This window comes from Aegilops tauschii, chromosome 4 (genome assembly GCF_002575655.3).
Source record: "Aegilops tauschii subsp. strangulata cultivar AL8/78 chromosome 4, Aet v6.0, whole genome shotgun sequence".
Taxonomy (NCBI): domain Eukaryota; kingdom Viridiplantae; phylum Streptophyta; class Magnoliopsida; order Poales; family Poaceae; genus Aegilops; species Aegilops tauschii.
Window position 1 is genome coordinate 58867281 of NC_053038.3, and position 18074 is coordinate 58885354.

The window sequence follows — 18074 nt, forward strand, 5'->3', positions numbered from 1 at the left end:
GTCCTTGCATCGACAATGACCCGGCGGAGATCATCATCATCGGGCACTGGTTCCTCTTGATCTTCAGCAGCTTCCCCCCTTGCAGCATCATTGGGCACATCGTCTGGTTCCTCTTGATCTTCAGCAGCTTCCCCCGTTGCAGCATCACCGTATTCAGGGGTCACATAGTTGTCATCGTCCTCTTCTTCTTCACCGTCTTCCATCATAACCCCTATTTCTCCGTGCCTCGTCCAAACATTATAGTGTGGCATGAAACCCTTGTAAAGCAGGTGGGTGTGAAGGATTTTCCGGTCAGAGTAAGACTTCGTATTCCCACATATAGGGCATGGACAACACATAAAACCATTCTGCTTGTTTGCCTCAGCCACTTCGAGAAAATCATGCACGCCCTTAATGTACTCGGAGGTGTGTCTGTCACGGTACATCCATTGCCGGTTCATCTGCGTGCATTATATATAATTAAGTGTGTCAAAAACCATTACAGAACATCATGAATAGATAATTAAGTGACCAAATTAATAGAAGTTCATCATCACATTAAAACCAAAGTACATACATAGTTCTCATCTGACAACATATATATAGCTCTCCAGAGCATCTAATTAATTAAACCATACATTGAAACTATGTAAAACATTTCAATGCGAAAACAAATGCGATCATAATCGCAACCAAGGTAACAATTGATCCAACGGCATAATGATACCAAGCCTCGGTATGAATGGCATATTTTCTAATCTTTCTAATCTTCAAGCGCATTGCATCCATCTTGATCTTGTGATCATCGACGACATCCGCAACATGCAACTCCAATATCATCTTCTCCTCCTCAATTTTTTTATTTTTCCTTCAAGTAATTGTTTTCTTCTTCAACTAAATTTAACCTCTCGACAATAGGGTCGGTTAGAATTTCCGGTTCAACCACCTCCTAGATAAATAAAATCTATGTCACGTTGGTCGGTATATTTGTCATAAACAATAAATGAACCAAATAGTTATAAAAAGATAATATATACCACATCCGAATCATAGACAGGACGAGGGCCGACGGGGGCGGATACCAAAACCATCGCACTATGTAATAAGAAGGAATAATAAAAGTAAGAAAATTAGACAAGTAACTATCTAAAGTAAGAATTTTTTCCTTTCAGAAAGAAGATAAGAACAAGAGGCTCACCATGGTGGTGCTGGCGACGAGATCGGCGCGCGCGATCGACGGCGGTGAAGACGGGGACGGGACGTGACGGACCGCTAAACCTAGACAAATCTCGTGGAAAATGGAGCTCGGAGGTTGAGTTTCGAGAGGAGAAAGATTAACTAGTGTGGCTCAGACATTTCATCGAACACCTCATGTGCATAGGAGGTGAGCTAGAGCACCCAAATGCCCTTCCCTCGCCGGCCAGAAAAAACAGAGCACTGTGGAGTGCTCTGCTGTGGCGATGGGGTATATATAGGGAACTCATTGGTCCCGGTTCGTGGCACCAACCGGGACTAAAGCCCTTTGGTCCCGGTTGGTGCCACGAACCGGAACCAATGCCCCCTTTAGTCCCGGTTGGTGGCGCCAACCGGGACCAAAGGCCTTGTGCTGCCCCGTGTCAAAAGTTTAGTCCCACCTCGCTAGTTGAGAGAGCTCGAGAGTGGTTTATAAGCGCTGCTGCGCCCACACTCTCGAACTCCTCTCAACTGCAGGCTTTCGGGCCTAACTATTCTCTTTGCCTGTGGGTCCTACTGGGCCTTCTGCGGGCCTGAATCCTGGCCCATGGATGGGTTTCTAGTCGTATTCAGGCCGTGGTGGCCTAGTAGGTGGCATAATTTTTTCCTCTGTTTTTTTTCTCTTTTGCTTTATTTATTTTGTTTTGTTTCTAGTTACAACAAAAAACTTATTTATTTTATTTCTAATTACTTATGTATTTTACTTTAATTATTTTATTTTTATTTATTTTACTGCTCCTATTTTTATTTATTTTACTGCTGCTATTTTTACTTAATTTTTTAAGTTTATTTATTGTAGTTACTATAGTTTATTTTATTTTATTTTATTAAGGTTTATTTAGTTTTATTTATTTTATTAAGGTTTATTTATTTTATAAATATAAAAAAATGAACATAGATGCGCTTATAGAGAAAATTCAACCTAAATTCATGATAAATTTCTATGAAATTTACTGTGAATTTAGGTCAAATTCCCTGTATAAGGGCATCTATTTTCACTTTAAGAGAAGCTCAACAAGGCAGAGAGGGACGACCTTATAAACTGATGTGAGCGCCCTTCGGTTGGCGAGGTGGGACTAAACACTGGCCGCAACTAGGACCAGGCCTTTAGTCCCGGTTTGTGGTAGGAACCGGGACTAAAGGGTGGTGGGCCAGGAGCGTGGCCCATTGGTCCCGGTTTGTCCCACCAACCGGGACCAAAGGGTCCGGACGAACCGGGACCAATGCCCCCACGAGGCCCGGCAGGTCCCTGGCCGCACGAACCGGGACCAATGCTCACATTAGTCCCGGTTCATGACTGAACCGGGACTAATGTGAAAACTGTCCTGTGACCTAAGCCCTGTTTTCTAGTAGTGTAAGCACAACATGCTTGTAAGCTTAACACCCTTTTTTAAATCTCTGCATCAAGTTTATTTTATTTTCTTGTTGTCGGATTTTGAATATTGCCAAAACTGAAGGACCTTGTTTCCCAGGGCCTCAACTAATTGAAAGTGGGAACCAGGGTGTTTGCCTTGTGAGACTCTGACCACAAAATAATATGTTTCACAATTTTTTCTATTGGAATGTCATTTCTATTTAGAATAGTAAAAATTCAAGCCAAAGAGTAATTTTCTGGCAAGTACAGTTCAAAAATTAACAGTGCAACCTTTTGCACAGATCCAGTAATCTCCTAGCAGAATGCACACAGAAATAAGCAACGTCTCAGGAACTTCAGTCGACATAGTTTTAAATATATTTTGATGGTTAAATTTTTCGACCTGCCACTGTAATATGTTTACATTTGTAATAAACCAGGCATTAGGTTCGAAGTATGCTGTTGCCGCACATCTTCCGCGCGAAAATCAAATTGTGGTGCTCCAATCACTACTGGAACTAGCTTATTTGCCGTCTGCTAGCTGACGGCAAAGAAGGTCTTTGCCGTCCGCTTACGAAAAACGGACGGCAAAGAACTGGCTGATGGCGAAGAAGGATTTTGCCATCAGCCAGTTCTTTGCCGTCCGCTAGCTGACGGCAAAGATTCTTTGCCGTCAGCTGGCTGACGGCAAAGAGAGAGGTGGCCCCACTTACGAGCTGATTAGATAAAACTTAACGGCTCCCCTCTTTGCCGTCCGCTAGCGGACGGCAAAGAGAGAAAAATAGCGGACGACATAGCACGGCGGACGGCAAAGACCTAACTAACGGCCGAGCCCCCCACCCCCTTCCTCTCTGTTTCTCTCCACGACCAGATCGACCCCCCGCCGCCCCCACCGCCCGGCGCCGCCACCCCACCCGCCGCCGCCCCCAGCACCCGCCGCAGCCTGCCCCGTCGCCCCACCACCCCGTCACCCCCACCCGCCGACGCCCCGTCGCCCCGGCGCCCCGACGCCCCACCACGTCGCCGCCTGACCGTCCCACTGCCCCGCCGCCCCCACCACCCGCCCACCACCCGGCGCCACCGCGGCCCCATTGGCCCCGCCTCCCTGCCGGCTCCCCCTGAGCTCCACCGCCCCGGAGCCCTGCCACCCCCGTCGCCACCGCCACCCTGCCGCCCGCCGCCCCCGTCGCCACTGCCACCCCCCAAGCTCCGGTGAGTTATTTTTTTTTTCTGTTTTTTCTTTTTTTTGATCTTTAATTGTTTGTGTTAGATTTAGGTCTAGATATGTGTTAGTGTTAGTGTTAGATTTAGTGCTAGATATGTGTTAGTGTTAGATTTAGTGCATGGGTTTTAGATAATTAGTTATATTATTAAAAGAAGTAGAAAAAAGATGAAAAAAGAAGAAGAAGAAAAGAAGAATATTATTAAAAGAAGAAGAAGAGAAGGGGAAGAAGAAGAGAAGGAAAGAACAAGAAGGGGAAGAAGAAGAGAAGGAAGGGGAAAAAAAGAAGAAGGGGAAGAAGAAGAAGAGATGGAAGGGAAAAAAAGAAGAAAAGATAATTAGTTATATTATTAAAAGAAGTAGAAAAAAGAAGTAGAAGGGGAAGAAGAAGAAGAGAAGGAAAGAAGAAGAAGCAGAAAGGAAAGAAAGAAGAAGGATAGAAGGAAACATCCCGACCCCCTGACCCCGACACCCCAACCCCGACACGACACCCCGACCCCCTGACCCCCTGACCCCGACACCCCGACCCCCTGACCCCGACACCCCGACCCCGACACCACACCCCGACACCCCGACCCCGACACGACACCCCGACCCCGAAACAGCACCCCGACCCCCTGACCCCGACACCATATCTGACACCCCGACCCCTGACCCCTGACCCCGACACCCCGACCCCGACACGACACCCCGACCCCGAAACAGCACCCCGACCCCGACACGGCACCCCGACACCGACACGACACCCCGACCCCCGAGACCTCCCGAAAAGGTGCTCCTGGGCCTTCCAGAGGCCGACGGGGTCATATATTTGTGAATTATGAGTTAGGTCATATATTTTTCGATTTTGTTATAAAAACATCATATATAATTGTGTTGATCGGGTAGATTTAAATGTGCAGTTGTTTCATTGCTGCGAGTTTTGGTGTTCGACAACCTCCCCGTGCGTTTGACGAGCTCTGCCCCTTCGTTCGTGGGTGAGCACAAATGACATGTCCTCCTCCCCCGAGAGGAAGAGGATTATGAACCTCACTTTAACCCAGACACATATGAAGAAGAATTCTTCCAAGAGACACGTCTTTCCAAAAAGCATTTCAAGAACCGCTATACTTCACCCCAAAACATTGAAGTAGACAGCGACAGTGAATCCGACATCAACCCAGAGGAGGAACAAGAAGAGCCGGAACAAGAAGAGGTTACTGCTGCGGATGACCTGTCAATGCTTGACCGATTACGTCAAGGTGGCCTTCCACATGTTGATGCCACTAAACCCTATGAGCCCGTCATTGATTATAGTGATGATGATGATTATGCATTTATTGATGATAGTGATCGAGATTATTAGTAGTGTCAGGTATTCAATTTTTTTATGTTGTACTTGATGATGATACACTTAAGTGATATACATATTATTATTCATGTCGGTATTTTTTTTATGTTGTACTAATTTCGTTTACTCTTTGTCATGGCAGGTGTTGAAAGATGGTGGGCACTGGTCGGGAGCGCTCCGAGGCCCCTTCTTCGTCGGCGCGTGGTGGGAGGTCTTCCATTCCACACGCACCTCTCCGCCGAGCGTTGCTGGACAGTATGGCAACACCGCCGGGCCCTTCTTCGTCGACAGCGATGCCCAGTAGGGGATGAGGTAAGGGAGGGAAGAAGAGAGGAGTTGGAGCACGTGGTCGCGGGAGAGGATGTAGGGTGACTGCTAGGGCGCCTTCCTCGCCGCCACCCCCAGCTGTTTCACCCGGGCACGTGACTGCTAGGGTGGACTCGTCCGAGGAGGAGGCTACACGGACTCCGGTCCACGAGCCTCGGGTCGACGGGCCTTTGGCCCACGAGCATTGGGTCGACGGGCCTTCGGCCCACGAGACCCCGGAGGAGCACACGTCTGGATGGGGTACCTGGCCGGATGAGTCTGAGGGGCTGAGTGGCCATGCTGATGATGGCGGGGAGCCGACTGATATTGAGGAGGAGGGGGCACTGTCTACCAGCGTGGTTGTACACGGCTCCCGTTCGTGCCGGCGACCCGCGAGCAGAGGTGGTTGATTTTCCCTGATGGGGAGAGGTAAGTGCATTTAATCTTTTTGTACCTTCTGCATTCACGTTTCTTCAAATATGTAATGCGTTGGCCTTGTCATGTTGTAGGGGTTGGGACCACCATCATAGTGTCCGCCGGCCCAACTCCGTCCTTGGAGTTCTTTGTCGGCAAAACTTCCCGGGGTTTGTCACGTTGCCTGGTGAGGGTCGGCTTCCAGAGCTTGGATTGAGCTGGGAGCACTACTTGGCTGCCCCGGCCCCACCGGGTGAAATTATCGATGGTGTCTTATGCGACACGAGGGCAGACGTGGTGATCAGAAAGTTCTGGGTAATTTCTCCTTTACACATTTAAAAATCTTCAACTAGCTAGTTATTAATTGTACTAATCAATATTGTCTGATTTGATTACAGACATTCTACAGGTGTGAGGAGGGATACGAGGAGGAGGCGGCAAATGTTATCGAGAACGTCTGCAAGCGCCTACTACAGAACTTACGGCACGAGGCTCGGGTGCAGGCTGTTCAAGACTACTACGCCTTGCGTGGTATCAAGAAGCCCAAGCCGGCGTGCCGCGATAAGTTCCTGAGTAAGGAGCAGTACATGAAGGTAATTCTTAAGGCCTTGTACTTACTTCCTTCATTTAGTAATTCATAGTCGTAGCGCTCAAGTTTCTATTTGCTAACTTAGGTGCCTCCGAGATGGTGTGCAGATCGGATGGATTGTTGGGAGGTGTTGGTCAATGAGTGGTGCTCAAAAGAATTGCTAGCCATCCACAACGTGGCCAAGGACAAACGAGCCCAAATGGAAGGTGTGCCACACCATCAAGGCAGCTCCAACTTATATCAGTTCGGGCGGAACTGGGTATGTGGTTTGCTTCATGATTCATGCAGTTCATTCATCATGCTAGCTTGAGCCCTTTAATTACTAATTTACTTTGTTTCTCTCTGTCAGGCACGCTACAATAAGGTGGATAAGCTGCTAGAGGTGTACGACCTGTATGCCATGGCCCACACTGCCTCTTTCGAGAAAGTCAAGGCATTCTCTCTGTCTGACCTCGATGATGCAAACAACTTCACCAACATGTCCTCCCACGACAAGCTCGTGAAACATAGAGATGAGGGGAAGGCGAGGAAAGGGGAGGACTTTAACCCGAGCCAGGGTCCCATTGATCCAGAGCTGGTGATGATATCTGGTGGCGGGAGGTCCCATGGCTCCATAGCCATTGGAGATGGACTTATTCGTTGTCCTAGCACTCTCCCGGAGATCAAGGCGCGCCAGTCGAGCTCCGCTCCTGAGATAAGGCCTCGTGAACGGCCAGTCCAACTCGCCATCAAGGTTAGTTATACGTACTCAGCTATGTTCCTCCATTACATTGTTTGTGCTTCCATCAATGATTACAAATGGTAACGAGGAGTGGTGTTGCAGGCTGCCATACAGAGTGAGAGAGATAGAACAGAGAAACTTCTGGCGGAGGCGGCGGAGAGGCAGCGGGAGTTGGAGGAGAGGACGACAATGATGTTGGAGGAGGAGAGGGCACGGAATGACATGCAGGCAAGGGCCATGTACGAGCTCCTTGTGGTAAGTTTCTTCTGCAGATTAGCCAAAACATTCATGTAGTGTTTCTCTCATTACTAACTAGGATGACTGAGTCGTCAAAACCAAATGTGCAGTCTGTATGCGAAAAGACCGGTCAGACCGCTCCGCCGATGCCAGTGATTGCTCCTGGGACCACGGTGAGTTTAATTTGAATGGACATTACTTGCTAGTCTTAACATTCGAGTGTCATCATGCTAACGAGACATTGGAAATGATCTTTGGTGCAGCGTAACTCCAGACAAGCATCGCACGATCCATCTCCAGCTACCGGCATGAGCCAGCCCGCTCCTACACCTCCATGATCATGGTAAGTTTCTCTAGTGTTTTGCTTAACAAATGCATAAAGACCTAGACTTAGCCTTATTTCCTCCAATATGCTTACCACAATGACCTAGAGTTAGCTTCTTTTCCTCCAAAATGACTTAATAAGCTTACTGACCTCCAAAACCATCCATTTTACCTAAGTTAGCTCTAAAACGATCTATAGTTAGCTTTGTTTCCTCCAAAATGACCTAAGTTAGCTCTAATATGCTTAGTTAACTAGGTTTGCTCAATAATGACATGTACTTAGCTTACTTATGTCAAAAATGGCATAATTAGCTTAGTTAGCTCATAAACAATCCATTTTACCTAAGTTAGCTCTAAAATGACCCATTCTACCTTGGTTAGCTCATAAATGATCCATTTTACCCAAGTTAGCTCTAAAATGACCCATTTTACCTAGACTAGCTCCAAAATGATCCATTTTACCTATGTTAGCTCTAAAATGACCCATTTTACCTAGGTTAGCTCCAAAATGACCCATCTTACCTAGGTTAGCTCACAAACGATCCATTTTACCTAGTTTAGCTCCAAAATGACCCATCACACCCAGGTTAGCTCTAAAATGATGCATTTTTACCTAAGTTAGCTCATAAACGATCTATTTCACCTAGGTTAGCTCATAAACGATCCATTTCACCTAACTTAGCTAAAAAAACGACCCATTTCACCTAGGTTAGCTCCAAAATGACCCATCTTACCTAGGTTAGCTCTAAAATGATGCATTATACCTAAGTTAGCTCATAAACGATCTATTTCACCTAGGTTAGCTCATAAACGATCCATTTCAACTAAGTTAGCTCATAAATGATCCATTTCACCTAAGTTAGCTCATAAATGGCATATACTTCTTCTTCTAGTCACCTTTTTCTAACTTTCTTATTTGCCATTTTGCAGATTTCATTCACTTCACGGAAGCTAGCTTGCTATGATGGAGTGCTTGTTTTTTCTCTCATTCTCCTCTAGTATTCTTCTAGCTTGCTATGATGGAACTTGCTATCTTGATGAAACTTTGTATGGATGGAACAATGTGTATGTGCAACTTGCTATGTATGAATGGATGGAACTATATATGTATGCACGATGAAACTTATGTGCTGGATATGTCATATGTTTGCTGTTAAATAACCCTGTGAAATATATATATATATATATATGTCATATATTTGCTGTGAAAATTGCTTGATTAAAAAAACAGAAAAAAGAGGCACCTTTGCCGTCAGCCGCTGACCCATTTGGTCAATTTGCCTACAGCGGCGGACGACAAAGGCTTTGCCTATAGTGGCAGACGGCAAAGAATGCCCACATTTGCCTACAGCAGTAGACGGCAAAGGCTTGTCCCGCAGTGACGTCCAGCTGACGTCATTCGGCGGATGGCAAAGGCCGGATGCTCTTTGCCGTCAGCGGCGGACGGCAAAGGCTACTGTTAGCCGCCTAACAGACTAATAGCGCATTTATTGCCGTCGGCTTTCTTTCCCGTCAGCCGCTGATAGCAAAGGCCCCTTTGCCATCCGCTTCAAAAAGCAGACGGCAAAGAAGCTCTTTACCGATGCCTACTTTGCCGGAGCCTTTTGCCATCCGCGGCAGACGGCAAAGGCCTTTGCCGTCCGCCATCCTTCCCTTTGCCATCTGCTGTGGCAGACGGCAAAGTAGCTGATTCCTGTAGTGAATGCATGAGTCGGATATGGAAGACCAAGATGGTGGTGCATCGAAATGGAAAAAGGTGGTTCCTTAGCGCAGGCTGGTCCAAATTTGTACATGACAACTGTCGGGGATATACCCCGCGGTATGACCCGGCCGGAAATATGACCCGGCCGGACTTGGCGGGTTACTTGAGACCCGGTTTACACTTGGCGATTCACTGGCGACCCGCTCTGACCAGACGATTTACAAGCAACCTGCCTGAACATTATGACTCACTGATACCCCGGCGGGCGGGACAGACGGATGACAAGGCCCAAGGCCGAGAAGGCCGGTTTACGTTAATGGGGGCGGGTTTATGAGGAAAGCACAAGGAATATTCTCCTACAAAGGAAGCAAGACTAGGACTCCACTTGTAATAGAGTAATCCTAATCCAACTAGGACTAGTCATGTAAACCGCCCCTTCAACATATATAAGGAGGGGCAGGGCTCCCCAAAGAGGGACGAGCAAGAAGAAATAATCTCAGGGCTAGACATAACTAGAAGAGCCGGTTTACCGGCAACTCCTTCATGAGCATAATGAGACCTAGCCACAAACAGCATGTAGGGTTATTACCGGATGATGTTTCCCGGGGCCCGAAGCTGTCTAAATCCTTGTCTTGCGTGTTGCGTCTCTCGATTCCGCTCAACCCCTCTCAAGCTACAACATAGATGCGTTGGCCTCACAACTAAGTCCTCACACTAGGACATCTGCCGTGACAATTCCACGACAGTTGGCGCCCATCGTGGGGCTCGCGCGCGGTGGTGATGAGTTCTTGGAGGGATCTCTTCAGGGATCAAGAAGCTCATGATGTGTGCTAGATAAAAAAAAGGGCCAGTGCAAAGGATCTACGTCATCTACACGACGAGTGGACAGAATACCAGATACCAGATTGAGATGAAAAATAATTAGGGTTTGACGTTTTGTGCGCCGCCGGGGACGCGAAGCGATTTATCGAAACCAACGGAGGATTGACTTTGTTTGTACGTCGAGTCCTGCAAGCTGTCAAATTGTTGTCTGACCCGCCGAGTCCAATTCGGGACCGACAAAATTTTTTGCTGTCTAATCCGCCGAGTCCCGGAAAGATTCTGCTGTCGGGTTACAGGTTTAAAGCCCTGTGGTTTCTGCTAAGGATTGGCGTACTGGTCCTGTACACTACGTACCTTTTTTCTACTCTATGTGAGATCTACTCAAGGCTGACCAGAAGACTAGTACTCCCTCCGTCCGAAAAAGCTTGTCTCTCAAATGGATATATCTAGCACCAAGTTAGTGCTAGATACACCCATTTGAAAGACAAGCTTGTGACAAGCTTTTTCGGACGGAGGGAGTATATGCATGCTCACGGAGATTTGGCGAACAGATCGATTATATGGTATTATATTAAGAGCTACCACTGAGTCATCATGTGCTAAAAAAGGGGGGAAGGCCACGACGAGAGTGGATCAGGCCACGGATTTGGTCTCCACCTCGGTCTTCGTTTTCGACAAGCAGCCGGCCACGTTCTGTCCGAGCCGCCGCCGGGAATCCACCTCTGCCGCGTGTTTGCACCTCCGAGCTGCCCCGGCCGCTGCGCCTTGAGCCGCCCGCTATCCTCGCTTGCTTGGCGACTCGGTCCTCGCCTCTGTTTGCCACTGAGAACGCCCTGGTCTCACATGCGAACTGCCTGTACTGCCGCCTCCGCTAAAGCCCGTGGTCCTCGCCTCGCTCTCCTCCTGCAGTGGTTGTGCCTGCGCTGCACCGTGGCCAGTTCCATATCGTCGCTGCTCCGGGTCAGGCTCCGCCCCACGCGCTGACGAGCCACTGCCCGGCTGCCTTTCTGCTGCGCCATGAGTCACCGCACGTCGAGCCGCCTTGGCCTTTGAGCCGCTTCATCACCGTTCGCGCCAGGAACCGCCCCGCGACTCCGCCAAACTTGAGCTGTTGCCCTTGCCATTGCGGCACATGCCGCCTCTGCCAGAACCGTCACTGCTGCCTGGCCTGCCAAGTCGCCTACTACCGCTTTCGTGTGTGTTGCCCCGCCGTTTGCGCAACACCGGCCTCACCTCGGGTCACCGCCACCGCCCGGTCGGCCCTGAACCGCCTGGGTTGTGATTTGACTCTGCCGGTTTACTTCCGCCTTGCTTCGGCCTCCGAGTCGCCGCCTGTGGCTGTGTTGACCCGCCCCGGCGCGAGTGGTTCTACCCTGATTGGTTTGACCCGCCTGCAGGTGCCAGCTGTGTTGCCCGTGCTGGATGCGGCCACGCGCCGTTCAACCTCATCAGCCAGCCCTTCGCGTCGCCGGGCTGTCCTTCACCTGGAGCCACCGAGGCTATGACCCGCCGGCGCCCCCATTGAGCAGTCATCACGATTCTCCGCGCTGTTCCTCTGCTGTGTCTCTACTATGGCTGGCCCACCTCCAAAGCCTCGCTGACGGGGCCGTCACCACGAGGCGCGTACGTTCAGAACCGCCGCCCGCCTTGGGATGGGGTGGTGACTGACCGAGCCTGCAAGCCGCCGACGTCGTCTCGAGGGCCGGCCCCTGCTCCGCTGACCTGCGGACCAGCCCGCTGCCGTGGTTTGCCCCGCCGGGTCATCTCATCCCGCTGTGGCCGCGCCCGCGTGTGCTTAAACCGCCAGTCTCGCGCTGAGTCGCCGCCACCACCACTTGGGCCCAGCAGGACCCTGCCTCGCCGGATCACCCACCTGGGCTCAGTACCTGCACAAGGTAGACGGAGAAAAATCAACCGCCTGAAAGATCCAATCAGCACAACTCGGTTTGGGAACTCTGCAACCATGACCCGGGGAAGGACATGGGTTCTGCGCTACAGGACTGACCTGCTCGGCCTCTCCTTCGTCTGCTGAGCCGCTGCTGTCGTAACCCACCACCACCGCCCCGGTTTAAGGTCTCCTGAAACAAGAGCCACCCCGGTTTAAGGTCTCCTCGAGAGAGTGATTAAAGCACCGTGAAACTACCATGGATTATTCATGGGCACTATATATACGGATTATCCAACGACCGGACAAGTCAGGTGATGTTTATCTAAGTTATTTTATTGATATATATTGTTTTTATCAAGGGAACAATTACTTTGGACTGTATATTTTGATATGAAGGACAATTATTCATTATAAACATGGTTTATACCATGGGTACGGGCACGCGCTGGCAATGCCCTGCCCGGTGTTCGTCCGTGCCACATTACACGGTGAATGGACGCGTGCAAGACGCCGCCCTTATGGCCCTGTTTACATCAGCTTGCCGGGACCGCGCCTGCGATTGACTCGGCTGTCCGTACTGGCTTACAATGCCGCGGCCGACTCATCTGTCCGAGCCGCCTCTGATGCTGCGGTCGTCTTTGTCGTCCGTCTCTCGCGGCCTGGTCTACATCAACATACCGGGCCGCACCTGTCTGCATGAGCTGTTTATTGAGTATGAGCAAGTCACAGTTTGGGTAGCCCGGTTTTCTTTCAACAAAATGGAGGCAAATACTATCAACCGCCGTCTGCACTGGGTGGATCAATGGGCAGGCGCACAAGTCGCCGCCACTACAGTTTGGTTAACTTCAAATCACTAGTTGGAAGGAACCATTGGCCGAGTTGCTGACACGGCTCATACGGGATCATTGATAACCCGCCGCAGTCACCTCAACCTTCTATGGATTCACATCGTGCTATCAACACCAATGATATAGAAGTTATGCCGGTTTATATCACGGTCAAATATGGAGAGTTTGAAGCCAATTCCTCGAGTCACCTTTGAGACTCGGGGGCTACGATGACATGACTCAACAAATCTTGCCAGTTTCAGCACATTTAAGAACCCCAGGATGATGGAGGGAAAGATAACCCGGTCCCGGAGGCTACTGTTATATTGATGATGTCGGATGTGGGGTTCCGGCAAAACCCTTAAGGTTCAAACTCTGGGGTGCGCGCGAAGTTCTTTCCCTCCTATCGATCCACGCCCTAGCTCGCTAAGATCTCATGGACGAACTCGACGAACTCGCAACACATAAAGACACGAGATTTATACTGGTTCGGGCCACCCTTGTGGTGTAATACCCTACTCCAGTGTGGTAGTGGATTGCCTCTTGGGCTGATGATGAACAGTACAAGGGGAAGAACAGCCTCTCGAGGTTGAGGTGTTCTTGTGCTTGTCGAACTTGTGTGGAGAGGACTCGATCAGTTGCCGATCAGATGCCTCCTACGGTGGTGGCTAGCCCTACTTATATAGGCCCTGGTCCTCTCCCCAAATATTGAGCGGGAAGGGAGCCAACAACGGCAGGCAAATTTGAAAGGGGACAGCTAGTACAAGCTATCCTGACAAAAGCGGTCTTCGCCTGCAAAGGCTCTGGTGATGACGCCGTCTTGGGCTCCACGGTGACCTCCGTCTTGCCGTCCTGCTGGTCTTCGGTCTCGTTGCACCAATATGGAAACCTTTGCTTGATGCCTCGGTACTCTACGCCTGCGCCTGCCCCCTTAGCACCAAAGAGGAATCAAGGACGTTGCGCACACTTGCGCCCGGCTGGCGCCCGCCTGGTGTCGATCGTCATGGCTCACGTCATGAGTGCCTCGCGAGGTTTGCCCCGCCTTGATATCTCCACTCCTCGCGAGCCTGCCTGGCTAGGCCGCTCCTGAGGAGGTCTTGCGTCGTCTGCCTCGCGAGGCTTGGCCCCTCGCGAAGGTCTTGAACGCCTTGTCGATGAAGATGGGCCGTACGGCCCGCTAGCTTAGCCACGTCATGGGCCGCAGGCAGGCAAGTCTGGGGACCCCCGTTCCCAGAACGCCGATAGTAGCCCCCGGGCCCAAAGTGCGCTCGGGCTTGGCTTCGAGGCGAAGCCAAAGGTCAAGCACGGAGCGCCGTGGGCCCCAAAATCCCGCGGCCTTGGTTGACGCGTGGCGGATGATTGGACGTGGGAGTCTCCGCTTCCCCACGCTGCCTCGGCAACTGCTCGACCTGACAAAAGGTTGGCGTAGACAGTGCTTGCCTTCATTGCTTCCTCCTCGCCTTGCTCCAGCTCGCCTTTCTCTAGATCGCCTTTCTTGCTCCTCGCCACCGATACCTCCAGATCCGCTCTGATCTTGCTCCGCATCTACGACCCATGGTGCCGCGCAAGGTCAAGATCTCCTTGGCACTGGCTTGGTATGAGCCAGCTCTTGAAGCACCCACCGTCACGGAGAAGAGCCTCACCTCCGCGCGCCTGCTGACGGTGGGGGAGAGCAATGAATGGGGGGAGACGGAGATCCGGCTTGCCTGCGACGTGCCGGAGCCTGAGGGAAGCACCTTCTTCCCCTTCTTCTCGAGCAGCATTGCCGTCGGGTTGGTTCCCCCCTTCTACGATTTCTTTTATGAGGTCCTCGACCACTACGGGCTGCAGGCATTGCACCTCCATCCCAACTCTATCCTCCTCCTGTCCATCTTTGCCTACTACCGCGAGGTGTACTTGGGCGTGATGCCATCCGTGGCGCTTGTACGCCACTTCTTCTTCCTTCGCGTCAGCGATGGACACATCTCCGGGTGCGCCAATTTCGTCGCATCTGGCAAGGCCAACTCAATCTCGAGCACCGGGAAGTGGGCCGATAACATCTGAGCCAAATGGGTCATGAGGCGCCCATCCGCGCTTGGTGTTGCAAACGGAGGTGCCCCAGTTCAACAACGGGTGGCCCCGTGCAGAGCTCGCCGTTGAGCGGGTGTTGTCTATGTTGGGGCAGATGACGACCGACCTGGAGCCGGGCAACGCGAAGGCGGCCAAGGTGACGGGCGTCATGCTCCTGAGGGAGTTCTTGATGCTGCGAGTTTCTCCACTTCAGGCGCGCGTGCGTCCCCTGTGGAAGCTTGGACATGCAGGGGACAAGACCCACCTGAGGCCAGGGGCCCTGCCTGGCGATGAACTGACCGCTGTTCTGCACCTCATAGTTGGGGACAACCAGGAGTACCCACCGAGCGCCTTCGTCCCTCTGTTCCATCGCAAGGACTGGGAGGAATTTGTTGCTTCCAGGCCAACCTTCGACGCGCGCGGGCTGGTGCCGCCGGCGCCCACAGGAGCCCCCGCAGCGCCGAAGCCGGTGGAGGTGTCCTCCGACGAGTCCGGCGGGGGGAAGGAAGAGGAGGGGGACTCGGAGGCGACCCTCAAAGAGATGGTGGAAAACTCCCCCTTGAGCAAGGCTGAAATCCTCCGCGCCCTTCCTGACGACGCCGAGGTCGACGCCCGCCAGGAGGAGGGGGAACTGCCCGTCGTCCCGACGAGGAGTAGGTCGTCACCGATCCCTCGGGATGCTGCCCCCGTCTTGACGCCGCCTGAGGCTGCCTCCAGCCCTCCTGCTGCGCCGTCTTCTGCCCCCGGGATCCGCGCGCCTACTTCCCGGGTTCCGCAACTTTCAGGCTTCAAGCTCCCCATGCGGAAGGTGGAATACGTCGCGATGGATCGGTAAGTGCCTTGAGCTTCGTCTTGTCCCTCCTTGTACTTGTTATTTCCTGATGTTCACCCTTGGTTGACCAGGCCAACGCCTTTGGCGAAGAAAAGGAAAGAGGACACGGCGGCCGCGCCTCCTTCCGTGGAGAAGGGAGGCAGCAGCAATCGCACTTCCCCAACCCGGTCGCCCTCGCGAGGGCAAGAAGAGCATCGCCGTGGGGAGTCAGCCCCCATGGCCCCTCTGGCTCCTGAGGTGCCGGTGTCTGTCTCGGCTGAAGAGGTCCCGACTGTTCCGGAACCCGCAGTCTCCCAGGCCTTGCTGACGCCGCCTCCTCCCACTGCTGCACCTCCACTCCCAGGTTCTTCTGCTTCCGCTGCTGTTCTGGAGCGTGCTCTTTTGGAGATGACCTAGCTGCAGGCAGATCTCTTGAGTGCGGACCCGCGCCTGGTGGCCGGGCGTCTGGAGCTGGCCTCTGGCTGGCTTCACTCCGACTTGGCGGTTCGCACGACGCTGACCCAGGCCGCGGCGTCTTCCGAGAAGGAGAAGCAGAGCGCCGCCAGTGCCGCAGTCGATCGTGAGGCGGCACTGAAAGACGCTAAGGCCGCCCACGACCGCTGCCAAGAGCTGGAGGACAAGTTGAAGAGCCTGCGCGACAAGCATGCCGAAGAAGCACGCGGCCGCCTGGTGAAGGAGGAGGAGATGAAGGCCCGGGAGGACGCCGTCAAGAACCGTGATCCTGAGCTGGAGGAGCTGGGGAAGACGCAGGCCGCCGAGCGCAGCCGACTGGAGGAGCTGGAGCGGAAGGTGAAGACGAGGGAGGCCGATCTTGACGCCAAGGCGCGGGTCCTAGCCAAAGATCGTGCGGCCTTTGCCGATCTCGAGGAGAGGTCTCGCAAGGCACTGAAGACACTCTACGAGTACAGCTTGGAGAAGCCGCTGGCCACTGATGAGGACGGCCCCGCCCAGCTGCTTCCTCTCTTGGCAGAGGCTCTTGAGGAAGTTGTGGATGGTATCGGTCCCATGGCAGAGGCAGAAGCTCGCGTCCTGTCTTCAGCAGCATTGACTCATGTCTTCAGCCACCTGCACCTTCATGACCCTAGCGCTTGTCTTGACGAGCTGCTGGAGCCTGTGGCGGATGATCACTGCGAAACCGCCGCCGCAGTCGTGCAAGGTCAGGTGGAGGCCCCGCTGAAGAAGTTCCGCGGCTTTGCCTCCGCATCCTTGTCCGGCGATGCGGCCGATCCTACGGCTGGTGGTGCAGGTGAAGACGTCATTACCCGGGGGGAGCACCTTCTGCAGGCGATGGCGGTGTCCAGGGGTGACCTGCGGCTACTCTCCTGTTTCATTCCTGTAATATGCATCAGGCCTCGTGGAGGCGTTAAACTTTCATTTGATATTGTGAGGACAATATGTTTTGTAATATTTGCTTTGAGATTTTGCGATTTTCTTCCTATCCGCTTTGTGTTCTGCGTCGGCAGAACCCGGCCCGGCGCATACCTCAACCGCCGTTGGGCCGACCGGAGACCAGGACGGACCAAGGAGTGAGAGGCTACGTGGCCAGTTAGGCTCCTGAGTCACGATGCTCAGGAGTCCCCCTTGACGCGCAAACAGCTTACAGGAAGAGTGCGCGAGGATAGATTAATGTTCTACGTCGGCAGAGCCCGGCCACGCGCATACCTCAACCGCCATTGGACCGACCGGAGACCAGGACGGACCAAGGAGTGAGGGGCTACATGACCAGTTAGGCTCCTGAGTCGCGATGCTCAGGAGTCCCCTTGACGCGCAAACAATTTCCATACCAACCCTCGCCGAGGCCTCGGGAGGGGCGTGCGACGACCAGGTCCGGGAGACCTGTTTGAGCGGCGTGCGCTTGGGCGTGACCCGAGCACAACCCCCAGGCCCTGGAGACCTTGTTGGGTGGCGTACGCTTGGGCGTGACCCGAGCGCAGCCCCCGTGTCCAGCCCCCTCACGCGGCTCTCCCGAGGGGAGGCGTTGCGGTGAGGCCGGACGCTGAGCTCTGGGGCTCCCTGAGGTTGGTACGACCGTGGAGCCGCCCTCAGTTGTTTATCACCAGCGCGGAGCATAGTGCTTCCGCTTGTGCACGAGCATAGCCGCTCCTCGGCAGTGTCGACGGCCAGCGCGGAGCATGGTTCTTCCACTTGTGCGTGGGAGCGCGGCCCCCCTCCGGGAGGAGCCCCCGGGGCGTGTACAGCCTCGCCCTGACACGTGGCTTGCACGCCAGGGCTGCGAGGTGTATGT